This window comes from Spermophilus citellus (genome assembly GCF_964194105.1).
Source record: "Spermophilus citellus genome assembly, contig: SCAFFOLD_259, whole genome shotgun sequence".
NCBI classification, from domain to species: Eukaryota; Metazoa; Chordata; class Mammalia; order Rodentia; family Sciuridae; genus Spermophilus; species Spermophilus citellus.
In genome coordinates, this window is record NW_027673096.1 from 20,974 (window position 1) to 33,590 (window position 12,617).

Below are 12,617 nucleotides of genomic sequence, written 5' to 3' on the forward strand. Positions count from 1 at the left end.
TCCCCAGCCCCACATAACAACTAAGATGTTGTGTCCGCCAAGAACTAAAAAATAAATATTAAAAATTCTCTCTCTCTCTCTCTCTCTCCCCCTCTCTGTTTAAAGGCAAATGCTGTTTTTCAGGGATATTCTCACAACATGTTATAGAAATCTGGTTTCCACTTATAATTCATGTATGAATCACTGAACAACTTATTAAATCATGATTAGTCTGGTTTATCTATTCATGAAGATTTATCTTATTCATGAAGGTGGAAAGAGTTACCTGAAGACTGCTGAACTTAAGAAGGTGAGCTATCATTATAACATGGAGCACTTTGATTCATCTGCTCCTCTAGTGTGGGCTTATTTTTTTGGACATAGTAGATTTTTAAAAGCAAAAGGAAAAGAATCAAGGTCTTCAGAGTTTAGTTAGCAGACTAAGCACTTTCATAGTTTAAGTCCCTATAACTAATAGAAAATAAAGAAATGTGAGGAATTGTGGTGCTGAGGATCAAACCCAGTGCCTCACAGGTGCTAGGTAAGCACTCTGCCACTGAGTTACAACCTTAGTCATGAAAATCTCAAGGTTTAGATAAGTATGTAAGCCTAGATATACTGGCCATTTGAATTTCTATTACTTGTGAGTCATTATGATGAAACAATTCTGTAAGATGATTTAATTATGTAAGATAATATGCTCATGTTATAAATCATAATAATAAAAAAGTAATACTATAACACTTTGATTAAGTTTTAATTCAAATAAATGTTGTAGCATATTGGAAATAAATACCTATGTGCTGGATATGATGTAGTAATAGACTTGAAAATGCCTTCCTACAGCACCTACCCAGTAGCCTTCTCTGCTTCCTCTCTACCCAGATTTGGAGCTGAGGCTTCCAGGATGAGGTTATGTGGGACCAATAGCCGTAGCTCATCTCAGTAAACTGGTAATCTTGGTGTTACAGCTGAAGTTTGAGAGTACCTGTCTTACTGTAGCCAAAGAGGGGGTCCCCAGTGGAAAAGAGAAAACTTTTTTTTCCTTCTCAGTTATAAACAAGCTCCATCTGGATAAAAATTTTGATTGTACTTCTCATTTTCCAAGGTAAGTGACCCCAGGTTTTTTATGTGGAAACTAATTGTAACAAACCAGTTGATGACATCCCATGTTTCTCCGAAAACAGCTCAGAGTAAGACACCCATTATCAATTTATATACCTCACAGTGAGGTTAAAATTCTAAATGCTTTGGTTGTGAGAAGGAAACATGGAGACTGAATTGGGACAACTCTTTCTAGAATGAAATGAAGGGAGTTAATAGGTAGGAGAAAAGACAGAGGAAAGAAAATTAAGAAGAAAGAAAGGAGTTCATCACTGATGGGATTTTGATAATTGGGTATGAAGACAGGGTAAAGAGGCCACCTGCCTGTGAGGGAGCCAGGTTTCTCTGCACTGAGGTGATTGTAACTTCCCTCAATAACTGGCTCCTCAGTTAATCTCCCATTTTAGTCCATTTCTTCACTTCTCTCATTCAAGTAAAGCTTGAATTTTCAGATTTGTTCTCTTTATTTTACACAAATCCATCACAAAAGCTACATAGGCCATGGTGTCATGTAATTATAATTCTTGATATAATCTTCAGTTTTGTCATTCTAATGAATTTAAACTGTGTCTTGTATTTTTTTTTCTTTTAGTGTAAATAGTAAAAATGTTAAAACTTCACCTTTGCCTGACATTTTACTTATATTGGATTGTCTTCTCAGAAAATAGATCAGGAAAGTTAAATGAAAAAATAATACTGCCCATTATATTGTTTTCAATAATTAATAATAGGTATGCATATAATACATACAATAATGTCTTCCTATATACAAGGCTGAATTTAAATATTCTTTTACCAGGCTTGGTTTCACCACATTAGGAAAACTTTGCCTTTATAAAAGCTGCTATTTGTACTCAAATGTAATCACCTTAAAAGAAAAGTAAATGCACCCAAGAACCTGCCAATCATGATTCAATGTGGACTCATTCATTTATGGGATTGATGCCATCTACTGTCACTTGGACAGTAGGATGAGTGGATTCAGAGTCAGAGGGCAGGTCTTTTCCAACCAGAGGCTCTTGGATGAGAACTGTTCTGTCCAATATACAACAAGTGGGAAAGGTGTGGTTTCCACTGTAAGATCCAGTTTTCATCTCTGGAGATTACCATTATTTGGGATCCATTCCTAGGCTTCCTCATTGATGCTCAGGACATCCAAATTCTGCTGTGATACAGATGATAAAAAAAAACTATAAGGAGAATGCAAGACACCATGAAAAACCAGAGAATAGTGGCTGTGCAGATTTTTGAGACTGCACCTGCAGATTGGAATTGGAGACAAATTAGAAGAAATTTCAAATCGCAAATGCTATGGCTGGTTTTTGTAGATGGGAACTTCCCAGCAAAGTTTCTACTGTCTGCAAAAATGAATCTTTTTGTGGAGCAGTTTATTTCTAAGTCTCCGTTGGCCCATCAAGTGGAAAATATATCAGCAGCTAAAATTTTGGAAATTCTGTTCTCTCCATTTATGGTATCTTCAATCATGGCCCAAAGCCCATGTGGATATTTTTGTCCTGGCATCTTGGCATCTCCTCAGATTGTGTGGTAACGATTGCTGTGATTATCAGGAGAGAATTTCAAATACAAGTGATTTTTTTCTCTTCATAAAGTGTTTCTGGTATATAGGTGAGAAGCAGGACCTCAAATTCAGAGTTCTGGAACTTATCTTTAGTTTTTTGTTGTGGTCTCAGAATATATACTATATTTTCATTTTCTTGTTCAAATTCTCAATGCCAACTTTATTACTCCACAATAAAATAAACTATTCCTCATAGTATATTTCAAATAGATGCAGTATTTTGTAATTATTTTTCTCCTATATTAGATGCACTCTATATGAGAATTTTTTGTTCTTCATTTGGTATTGTATATGAGAGAAAAAAAAAGAAGATTCACTTGACCCTTTGTAAAACAATGCTCATTCCTGGCCCCTCTTTTTCTTCCTTAGATACAGATACCTTATTGGAAAGTCTTTAATTTTGGATTACCCACTGTAAACTTGACAAGATAATGTGTCCTCGTGTCACTTTCATACCTTCTCTTGGCTCAGGAGTTTGGGAGGTATCCACAGTTCTCATGTCTACATACTTTGGAGGGCTGGCTCATTTGAGTCTCTGTGTCCTCTCTTGCCAAGAGAAAAAGTCTGAAATATTGTGTGAAGGATATCAAAGGAGCAGTTATATACCCTGCTGTTGAAAGAAATCTGGTACATCCTTCATTTCAAGACAATTTATTTCTTTTCTTAACTACTGACAATACTGCTACATAAAAAATGGGCATTCAGTTATTTCTTTAACTTCCTCATTCTAACCCCTCGAAATTATACCTAGAATCAATTTAACCATGTAATATGTTAGTTGTGTTTTAAATGGTTTAGAGTTTAACTATTTTCAAAAATGCATTTCCTAAACTTGCATTCTCACCAACAGTGTACAAGGGTTTTCTTTTTTCTATATCCACAATTTCTTGAGTCTTTGTTATTATAAGCTTATTAACAAAAGCTGTTCTCGACTTCTCCTGGAGGAAGAAGGGGACCCAAGCGGTGGAATCCGTGGAAGCACGGTTTTTTCCCCTTTTTATAGTTTTGGTGATGAAATGTAGGTGGGAAGGGTTAGGACACAGGTGGGCCAAACGGGAAGGAAGGACTTTTGGGATGGGCTTATCACTTCTCTGGGATCGGCTATCTCCAAATCTGTTGGGGGCTGTTTCCTGGGCTCCATTAACATTTCTTTGAGGTGGACTTTGGCCTAGGGCCTTTTTGGGACTTCATTAACATTTCATGAGTTGTCCTGTTTTCCCTGAGTCATTCTCAGCATGGCCTCCATTTTAGATTTCACTCGGTATTAGACCCGATTTACCTAACTTCACTGACTACCTAATTTTATATCTGGCTTCACTACTACTGAGTCTCAAAGGAGAAGCATGTAAATGGACAGGTGGCACATATTTGTGACTATTGAGACATGCAGGAGTATAATGGTCCACTTCATGCTTCTGCCATCGAGGCTTATTTTTAAATGGACATTTTTTTTTATCCCTAATCTTGGAGGAAACAGGATTGTCCTTCTTCCACATCCTAAATCCATTTATCTATCCTTGAGCACACATCTATCTCAGGAATAAAGTAATTCAGATTTTGGGAGTTGGATCCAGAAGATCTAAGAAGTCTCCCAAATTAACAAGTGAATTATGACCCCTATTAGGACACACCTAGAATGTATCCTTTGAATCACCTTCAAATATCCTCTGTTCGCACTGATTGGTAGAATCAGACTCTGGAGACAGAAGTTCCCTGTGTTTTTACTTTTCTAACAAAGCAATAAAATTTATTTTTCCTTTTTTTTCCTCAAAAGCCATGTCTCATTATTGTATTGGCAACAGGGGCAAGAAGCAAATTTTTGGTAACAGAAGAATGGCAAAGTTGAGGCAGCCTCAATAATTTAGGGAGACCTTCAACAACTTAGTGAGACCCAGTCTCCATATTAAAACAAATAAAAATAAAAAGAACTGGGGATGCAGCTTGGTGGTAAAGCACCCCTGGGTTCAATCCCCAGTACTGGAGGTTTGGGGAAATGGGGGGGAGTGAGAAAGAGAGTGCCCAAGAACTTCTGGAATGCAGGAAACACCCATGAACATTTGAAATGCAAAACAGGAAACACTTGGGCAATCCACGCATGCCCTTGGCCCAGGTTCTTGTCTGAAAAAAGTAACAGGACACAAGGAAAGTAAGCTAGAGCTAGAAAAACTGGTGTGAAATTTTGTAATGGCTCTGTCTTCTGTCTTTAGCTCTGAGCTATTGCAACCAATGGGTTGCTGTTTCTCCCTCTGAAAATGCCTTGCATTCTCCCTTGGATATCTATCGGTTTTCCTAAATAAATTTGTGTCTCTGGTTGGTGTGCACTGAATTTTTTATCATTCTTGTATGCCAAGGACCCCACTTGTCCTTGTAAGGGTCCGGCGAAGCGTCAGAGAAGGAGAGACCACAAGAGACTAGCTCCATGCAATGGCAAGGGGGATTTATTAGAAATCCGTTCCAGCGCACTGGGGCTCCGTGCTCACTCAAGAAGGGAGAGCAGCCCAGAGCCCAGAGCAGAGGTCAAGCAGAGCTTAAGTACACTTTTTGGAGAGGGCGGGGGGCTTTGCATACATCAGAACAAATCATCATGAGGTGCGGGAAAATTGAACAACAACTCTGATACATGATTAGTCCATTCATTGGCGGGAACAGGCTGGGCAGGTGTGATTGGTCACTTCTAAACTGGGTACACATTCAAACTGATTGGTTCGGGCCCTGTGACAAACTGCACAGGGCCCTAGGCTGAATGGCCAGTAGGGCGTTGTCTTAACTATCTCAGGAATCTGGGTGTAACAGAGGAACTTAATAATACCCAATCTTTTACATTTTAATTCAAGGTTTCCAGCTTAGAAACTTTACCCTTTCATTCCCCACTCCTTTTTCTGACTACTTTTAATCTTAAAAGTAATGAATCATAATTATTGGGGAGTCTCATTTTTCATCTCTGTCGGTGGAGCATATTGCCTTCTGATTACCATGGGTTGTCCTGTGTTTCCTGGAATCAGTTTTAGCATGGCCTCCATTTTAGATTTCACTCGGTATTAGACCGATTTATCTAACTACACTAACTACCTAATTTTAAATCTGGCTTCATTCCCCCCTCTAATTTGGGAACTCCTTACTGCTCTGAGGAAGGGGGACGAAGAGGATCTCTATGGCTTCTTCAGGATGAAAAGGGACGGTGTGGGGCAAGCAGTTTGGAGTCCCCCTTAAAAAATATTGGGTCTATCGAGTGGTTCATGCTAAAAGTCCAATTGAGAAGTAATAGGCTGGAAGGCCATTCGAGTGATAGGTGGTCTATAAGAGAAACAAGAACTCATTAGTACTGGAACCATATTGATGCAGTAATAAATGCCACAGCACAGGAATATGCCAATGAGTATAATGACCAAGACAAAGATTAACAATGTTTTCCATCAGGCAGTACCAGGAACTAGGAGCTAAGATATTGTTTTCACAACAAAGTTGCTGAGGACATGGCTTCCATCTGAGCATGTAAATCTTTAAGGATACTTGTCACATTGTCAGAAATGTCAGGGATGTCAACACAACATTTAGGGTTACAGATGTCTTTTCCCTTAAGATATAGTCTAATAATTTAATGCCATCTGATCCTGCAAAATCCTTTTACTAGTATGACCTCTGTGTCTAATAGAAAAATCTTTAATTCTGCTACTCAGGGCTGGATAACCATACTAGCAAACATCAAGTCTACCTGCGTTGGTTAGAAATAAAGGCCTTAGACTAAAACTACTCTAGCAGTCCCTTTGACATTTATCAGGCATTTCTGTCTAAGAATCTCTTTTGTAGCCTCCAGTCTACTTATTTATGGAAGTTACATTTAATTATTATTATCATTTAAGATGTCCAGGAACAGCTGTGCTTTGGCTTTGACTGTCTTTGCTAAGTGTTTAAGATGAAGCAAGTCAAACTGATTTATGTTTCTACCTATTGTTAACAGTCAGCTGAGTCCCCTGGGAGTCCTCGGGAACTTCACAGCAGCTTCTCAGTTCTGCTAGTGCCATTTGCGCTGGGATGGGTCCAGGCCTTGCTTGACCATACGGCTTCCCTCAGAAGCATCAGGGATGTCTCCCTTCTCTGATGACCCTCCTCTTTACAGCAAATGCACTGATTGGCCTTCTGCCCTCCACTGGTCTCATTAATCTCCCTGCTCGGGAAGTTATGTGGCCTAGAGTTGCAGAGCCCTTTGAAAAAGTTCCCTATTCCCTGATTCAGACTGACTCAGAGGGCAAGAGCCAAATTTTTAATTTTAAAACTTAATCTTAAACATCTAGCAAATAAGTCAACAGCCTTATATTAAGGGTGCTGAACTTTTATGTCTATCTCTCTATCCTGTAGGTGATAACTCCTTATCTTAAGTTAACCCAGGTTGTGAGTTCTTAAAGCAGTACCTCTTAAAAAAATTAACATGCAATCCTTAGACCATCTAAAAGCAAACTTTAAAACAAAACTAACTAGGATAAAAACATATTTAGTTTACATAATAGCTACCTTGAATTCTGGCAGAGTTATACATTATAATCCCCTGTTTGATATCCTGGCAATCGTGACAAAAACCAACTTTTGGGCACAACTTTAAATGCACTGGAATCTGGCCTACTTTTTTCATAGTCACTTTCACTTGCAGTGAGATGGTACATAGAGCCTTATCTCAAGTAAGGCGGGGCTCATAAATCTTAAATACTATAGTTCTGAAGCTGATCTTTGCTTTTTAGACATCATTTTACAAAGCCTACATAAATTGTTGCTCAAGTTCACATGAATATTAGCTAACACAACATAATATCACATCTAAAACATGAATTAAAGAAAGGCTGAAAGCTTTTAACCTCTTGTAGGAAAGTAGCAAAGCACTTTTGTGTTTTACAATAAAACCTTTACCCAGATTAGGCTCTCATTAACTTAAAAATACATTTAAATTGTGTCTCAGTGTAGAAAGTAACATAGAACTTTACATATCTTACTGATAACAAGTCCAGTTATAGAACACAAATGATATAATTGAATCTCCAACATGTTTTTTTTTTGAACCTAAAATTACCATACAACTTTAGAACACCAGCTTGTAAAGCTTCTACCTTACAGACTTGTATACCTGGAAGATATGAACACATTAGTAACATCACAATTACATTGATGATTTTATGCTAACCAAGTTTGGCTTTTAAAGAAATAACATAGCACAATTCTCTAAAACAACAGCACTTGTTTAACTGCTTAATTTCTTGTTTAGCTGCTTAATTTCTTTAAGATTACTTGCTCAATGGGCTGGGGATGTGGCTCAAGTGGTAGTGCGCTCGCCTGGCATGCGTGCGGCCCAGGTTCGATCCTCAGCACCACATACCAACAAAGATGTTGTGTCCACCGAGAACTAAAAAATAAATATTAAAAAAATTCTCTCTCTCTCTCTCTCTTCTCTCACTCTCTCTTTAAAAAAAAAAAGATTACTTGCTCAAAAACTTACTTATAACCAACTTGTACAGACCTTTTTTATCACTTACTTAAACCCTCTTAATTACTTAATCACATAGACTCTCTTATCCAGAAACACATTTTCCCTCTATTAAATCCATACCTAGAACCTTCTAGTTTCTCTTTTCTATCTGTTAACCTCCTTCTGTTCACATCTTGAAACAATACTTGTAAACTTTTTAATTTAAGCAGATTTAACATTTTATTAGGGCTTTTTTGAACACCTAGAAAAACTTATAAGCTTAATTTAAGACCTCCTTTTTTATCTATTTACCAAATTTGAATTGAGCCATTTGAATCACGTGAATCAAAGATATTTGGATCCATTTTTAATTTTTTGTGAGCGCTCCTCATCTATTAATTGTCATATCACTGCATAATATATGGACATACACACATACAGACATACCGACATACAACACATAACAAGAGTAACACATAACACAAAAGGTCTTGCAGCTTTCTCAGGTGAAATCTCATTGCAATGTTTAAAAAAAAAACTCCAGTTGATCAAAAATAGAACTTATCAGAAAAACACTAACTTGTCTGTAGGATAAAAATCACGAGCTCAAAAAAAAAATACAGAATCTAAGAAAAAGCAAGAGTCCTAAAAAAAGATGACTGGCCAGTAGTTAGTAAATACCATACAATTTACTTCTTGGTTTGGTCTAGTTTGAGTTCAGGTAAAAAGACACTTTTACCCTTTTTTTTCCCTTGGGCCTCAGATCTGTCTCCTACTGAGTGCTCCAGGCTTCTTCTATTTGCATATCAATTTAAGTCCTGGCTGAGGTCTGGAAGGAACTGGGAAACCTGGAATTCTGAGCAGAAACTTCACGCCTAAGGCATTTTAACCATAAGTCACATTTTTCAGGTTTGGAAGTTGAAAATATGGTAAAAGTTTAAGATACAATTTACAAAATTTCATCTTTGTACCTTCCTACACTAGAAAAACTTGCTCACACAAAACTGAAAATAGGATCTTTCTTGATAATATAAAAGCCACCATCAGAAGAAGTTCCTTCAGGATCATTAAGCTACTTTCTTTGTTCTGAAGTTTCTAAAGTAGTATTAAGTTACATTAAATTTGCCTAAAAAATTTTAGAAAGAACCACACACTACCATGCATATCTGAAATTAGGCTTTGAAAATTCCCAAGACTGCTACTAATTAATGTCATTTCAATAAGCCAGACCAACGTTTTAATTCAACACTTTTTTTTCCTAAATCTTACACACAGAGAAACAGATACTAAATCATAATTTACTATCCTTGCCCAAATCAATGCACTGTATACCCAGTGAAATCTCCTTAGGCTACCCAGTTCAAAAATTGATGAAAAAATAAAACTGAATGATTGGGAGTTACTTGCCAACTTAGAAGTAGAGTTCTTTTAATTTTCTATCCTAAGTATTTAAGTTCTCTGGCATGAATTATCTGAAATCAAACTAATCAATTACCTAACCCCAACTTTTAACTGCAAGATTATGCAATGTTTCAAACTCATTTAGAAACCAGATGTTACAATGAAACATCTCTTAGACACACATTTAGCCTAGATTATCCCCAAGAAACAATCTATAATAACCTTTAAAACAGACTGGATAAGAAAAAAATCTCTCCGGGTTTTGAACTTCCATTTAATTATGACTCCTATCAGTGGCACCTTAGATTTTTCATGAGTGGACCAGATGTTCTCACATAGGGGCAACTATAGGTGCAAAATCAAAGGTCTCAGTGTGACTGACTTTACTGCATTCAGTGTCTCTTCTTTTTAAGTAAACAAAGGTGGCTTAATCCTTAAGATGCAGATAAGGACCCAGGGAACTCCCCAGAGCTAAATGGCTCTGGCAGTGGCTGGGAGTCCCTTAATCTTATCTTTCACCCACAGGATCAGCTCCTCCAGTTTGGTTTGACCTTAGGCACTAGGCATTTTTTTTCCTAACTTTGTAGTAGCCAGCTCCCAAAATGCTCATCCTCTGCTTGCAGTTGTTTCGAGTGCTAGGCTTGTGGAGACTCCTTAGAAGTCTCCTCAGGAGTGTTAAAAGCAGCACTTTGCCACTGAACTATATCCCCAGTCCTTTTTACTTTTTTAAACAATTTGAGACAGCATCTTGTTAAGTTCCCCAGGATGGCCTTGAACTTGGCGATTCTTCTGCCTCAGCCTCCCACATTGCTGGTTTATAGGTATGCAGCAGTACACCCAGTTTACATCTTAGAACTTTAAAGAAAAACTCAATTGAGTTTGTTATGACTGTGATTAATATGGTGCCTTGCACACAGTAGGACTAGTGGTTTGAGAGGATCTCTGGGTAGTAGGTTGGGGCCCTTGGGGTCAGCTATGTATTGCCCATTTATCAGGTGGAGCTGGCTTTGTGGGACACAGCAGGGCAAGAAGACTATAAATGTCTTCGGCCTCTCTCCTATCTGGACACAGATGTCATCCTCATGTGCTTCTCCATTGACAGCTCCGACAGCCTGGGTGAGGACTTTGGAGAGAGAGGGTGGAGACGCTTTGGAGTCAGCCATCTTCAGAGGCTGTGGGGATGGAGTCACAAGGGCCACACAGGCTCTGCTGGCTCCTTTGTTGTGGCATCTCCGGTGTTTGGAAGGGCTTGGGGGAGGATATGCTACAAGGGACGGGGTTTTGAGGTATGAAGGAGACCATCAGCCTTAGACTGCTATGGGAAGGAAGACCAGTGCTCACATGCTTAAACTGAGGTACCTATTGGGACATGTCTGTGCAGAAAACATTCCTGAGAAGTGGACCCTGTAGGTGAAGCACTTCTGCCCCAATGCGCTCATCATCCTAATGGGGAATAAGAAGGACTTGAGGCAAGATGAGCATACCAGGAGAGAGCTGTCCAAGATGAAGCAGGTGGGTGGGGCTGCCTGATGGGGAACCCTGGGGAGGAAGGTGCCCTCTGAGGGGTTGCAGTCTGGGGCAGAAAGGAGCTCTCTCTTCAGCCAACTGTCCTGTGTTAAGCAGTCATAGTGATATCTACCTCCTCCTCTCCCATGTGTGTGCCCTGCTAAGAACCAGAAGGAACCTCAGTATCAAATCAGATGATCATAGAATGAAGTGGGTGACTTGTCCAAGGTCACTTGGCATTTTAATTTATTCCAGTTTATTATTCTGTCTTTGGAATTGGGGCTACTAAAATGAATAAGGAAGTCCTTGTCCACGGGGAGACAGCTTATGTTTCACTTAGGGTATGCAGACTGTGCCATCAGTGTACCTGGGGAGGAAGGGCATCATCAATGGCTGAAGAAAGGCTTAGGGGGTGGGGGAGCTGACTTATTCAGGGTCTCACTAAGTGGCCCACTGACCAGAGGAAGAGTTTATTATAGGAAGCTGCCAGGGTATGGAATAGAGACTATCTTGAGAGGATAATTATATAAGGCAAGGTTTTAAACTGGGGACAGCAGGCAGAGGATGGGTTGGGGGGATGATGGAGAAAGTAGTCATTTAGGAGGTAGCCAACACACATTCAGGCAAAACATATGTGGACCATAGGGTCTGCAACTAGGTGGGAGAGGAGGGGCTAGTCTGGGGACAACTTTGAATGTAAACATGAGGTTTAGATCCCTGCCTGGGGCAGCTGGGGCCTGGATGCTTTGTGGGTTCAAGGCTGGAGGAGGTATTTGTTATAGTTACTATACTTATGGGTGATTTGGTGAGAGGTGCACCTAACCAACAGCTTCCTCTGCCTTATCTTCTGTCTTCTCAGGAACCTGTCCGATCTGAAGAAGGCCGGGATATGGCAAATCATATCAGTGCCTTGAGTGCTCTGCCAAAACCTATGAGGGATTGCAGGAGGTTTTTGAGATGGCCACTCAAGCTGGCCTCCAGGTCCACAAGAATAAGTGCCAGAGGGGCTGTCCCATTCTCTGAGATCCCCATGGCTCCTGATGCCCTTTTCCTTCACAGGGGTTTAGGGATCACCCACCTGCCCTTGAGCTCCACCCTTAGGACTCCATGCTGAAGGCTCCTTTTTCCAGTTCCCTCATGCCCAGGATTGCATCATTTCCCTAGCCCCCAGAGTGGTGGCAGGCCTGCCCTCCCTCCCTGTCCTCTGGGAGCTGGGCCTGTGGCCTGCCCTTCTTGAGCAGTCCAGGGGTAGGGCTCTTACTCCCTTTGGCCCTCCCCAGAGGATGGTCACACACTAGCACTTTATATACTTCTGGCTCAGAGGAGCATTTCTAGGGTAGGTAGATTGGGGGTTTTACTTTGGGCCTTCTCTCTGACTGCAATTTGTGGGGGGCATGAATAAAGGCCACAGGTTCCAACATGTGTGTGGCAGCTTCCTATTTCCTTTGTCTGATTCCTATCTTGGCTACAAGCCCAGAGTTCCATCTCTCTCTTCATTTCCAAGTTGCTTGCCAGACTGGCCCCCTGTTGGCAAAGGCAGGACTAGGGTGGAAGGGTGGAGTCTTAGAGCAGAGATGAGGTCATGCCTGGCTTAGC

General features: G+C 39.9%; 1 pseudogene across 1 annotated transcript; it reads left to right on the forward strand.

Annotated features, from left to right (window-relative positions):
• Nucleotides 1-226: 226 nt before the first annotated feature.
• LOC308640115 (rho-related GTP-binding protein RhoC-like) lies at nucleotides 227-12,098 on the forward strand (annotated as a pseudogene). Its single transcript has 4 exons — nucleotides 227-289; nucleotides 10,511-10,631; nucleotides 10,897-11,027; nucleotides 11,881-12,098. The product of its transcript is annotated as a rho-related GTP-binding protein RhoC-like (transcript).
• The last annotated feature ends 519 nt before the right edge of the window (nucleotides 12,099-12,617 follow it).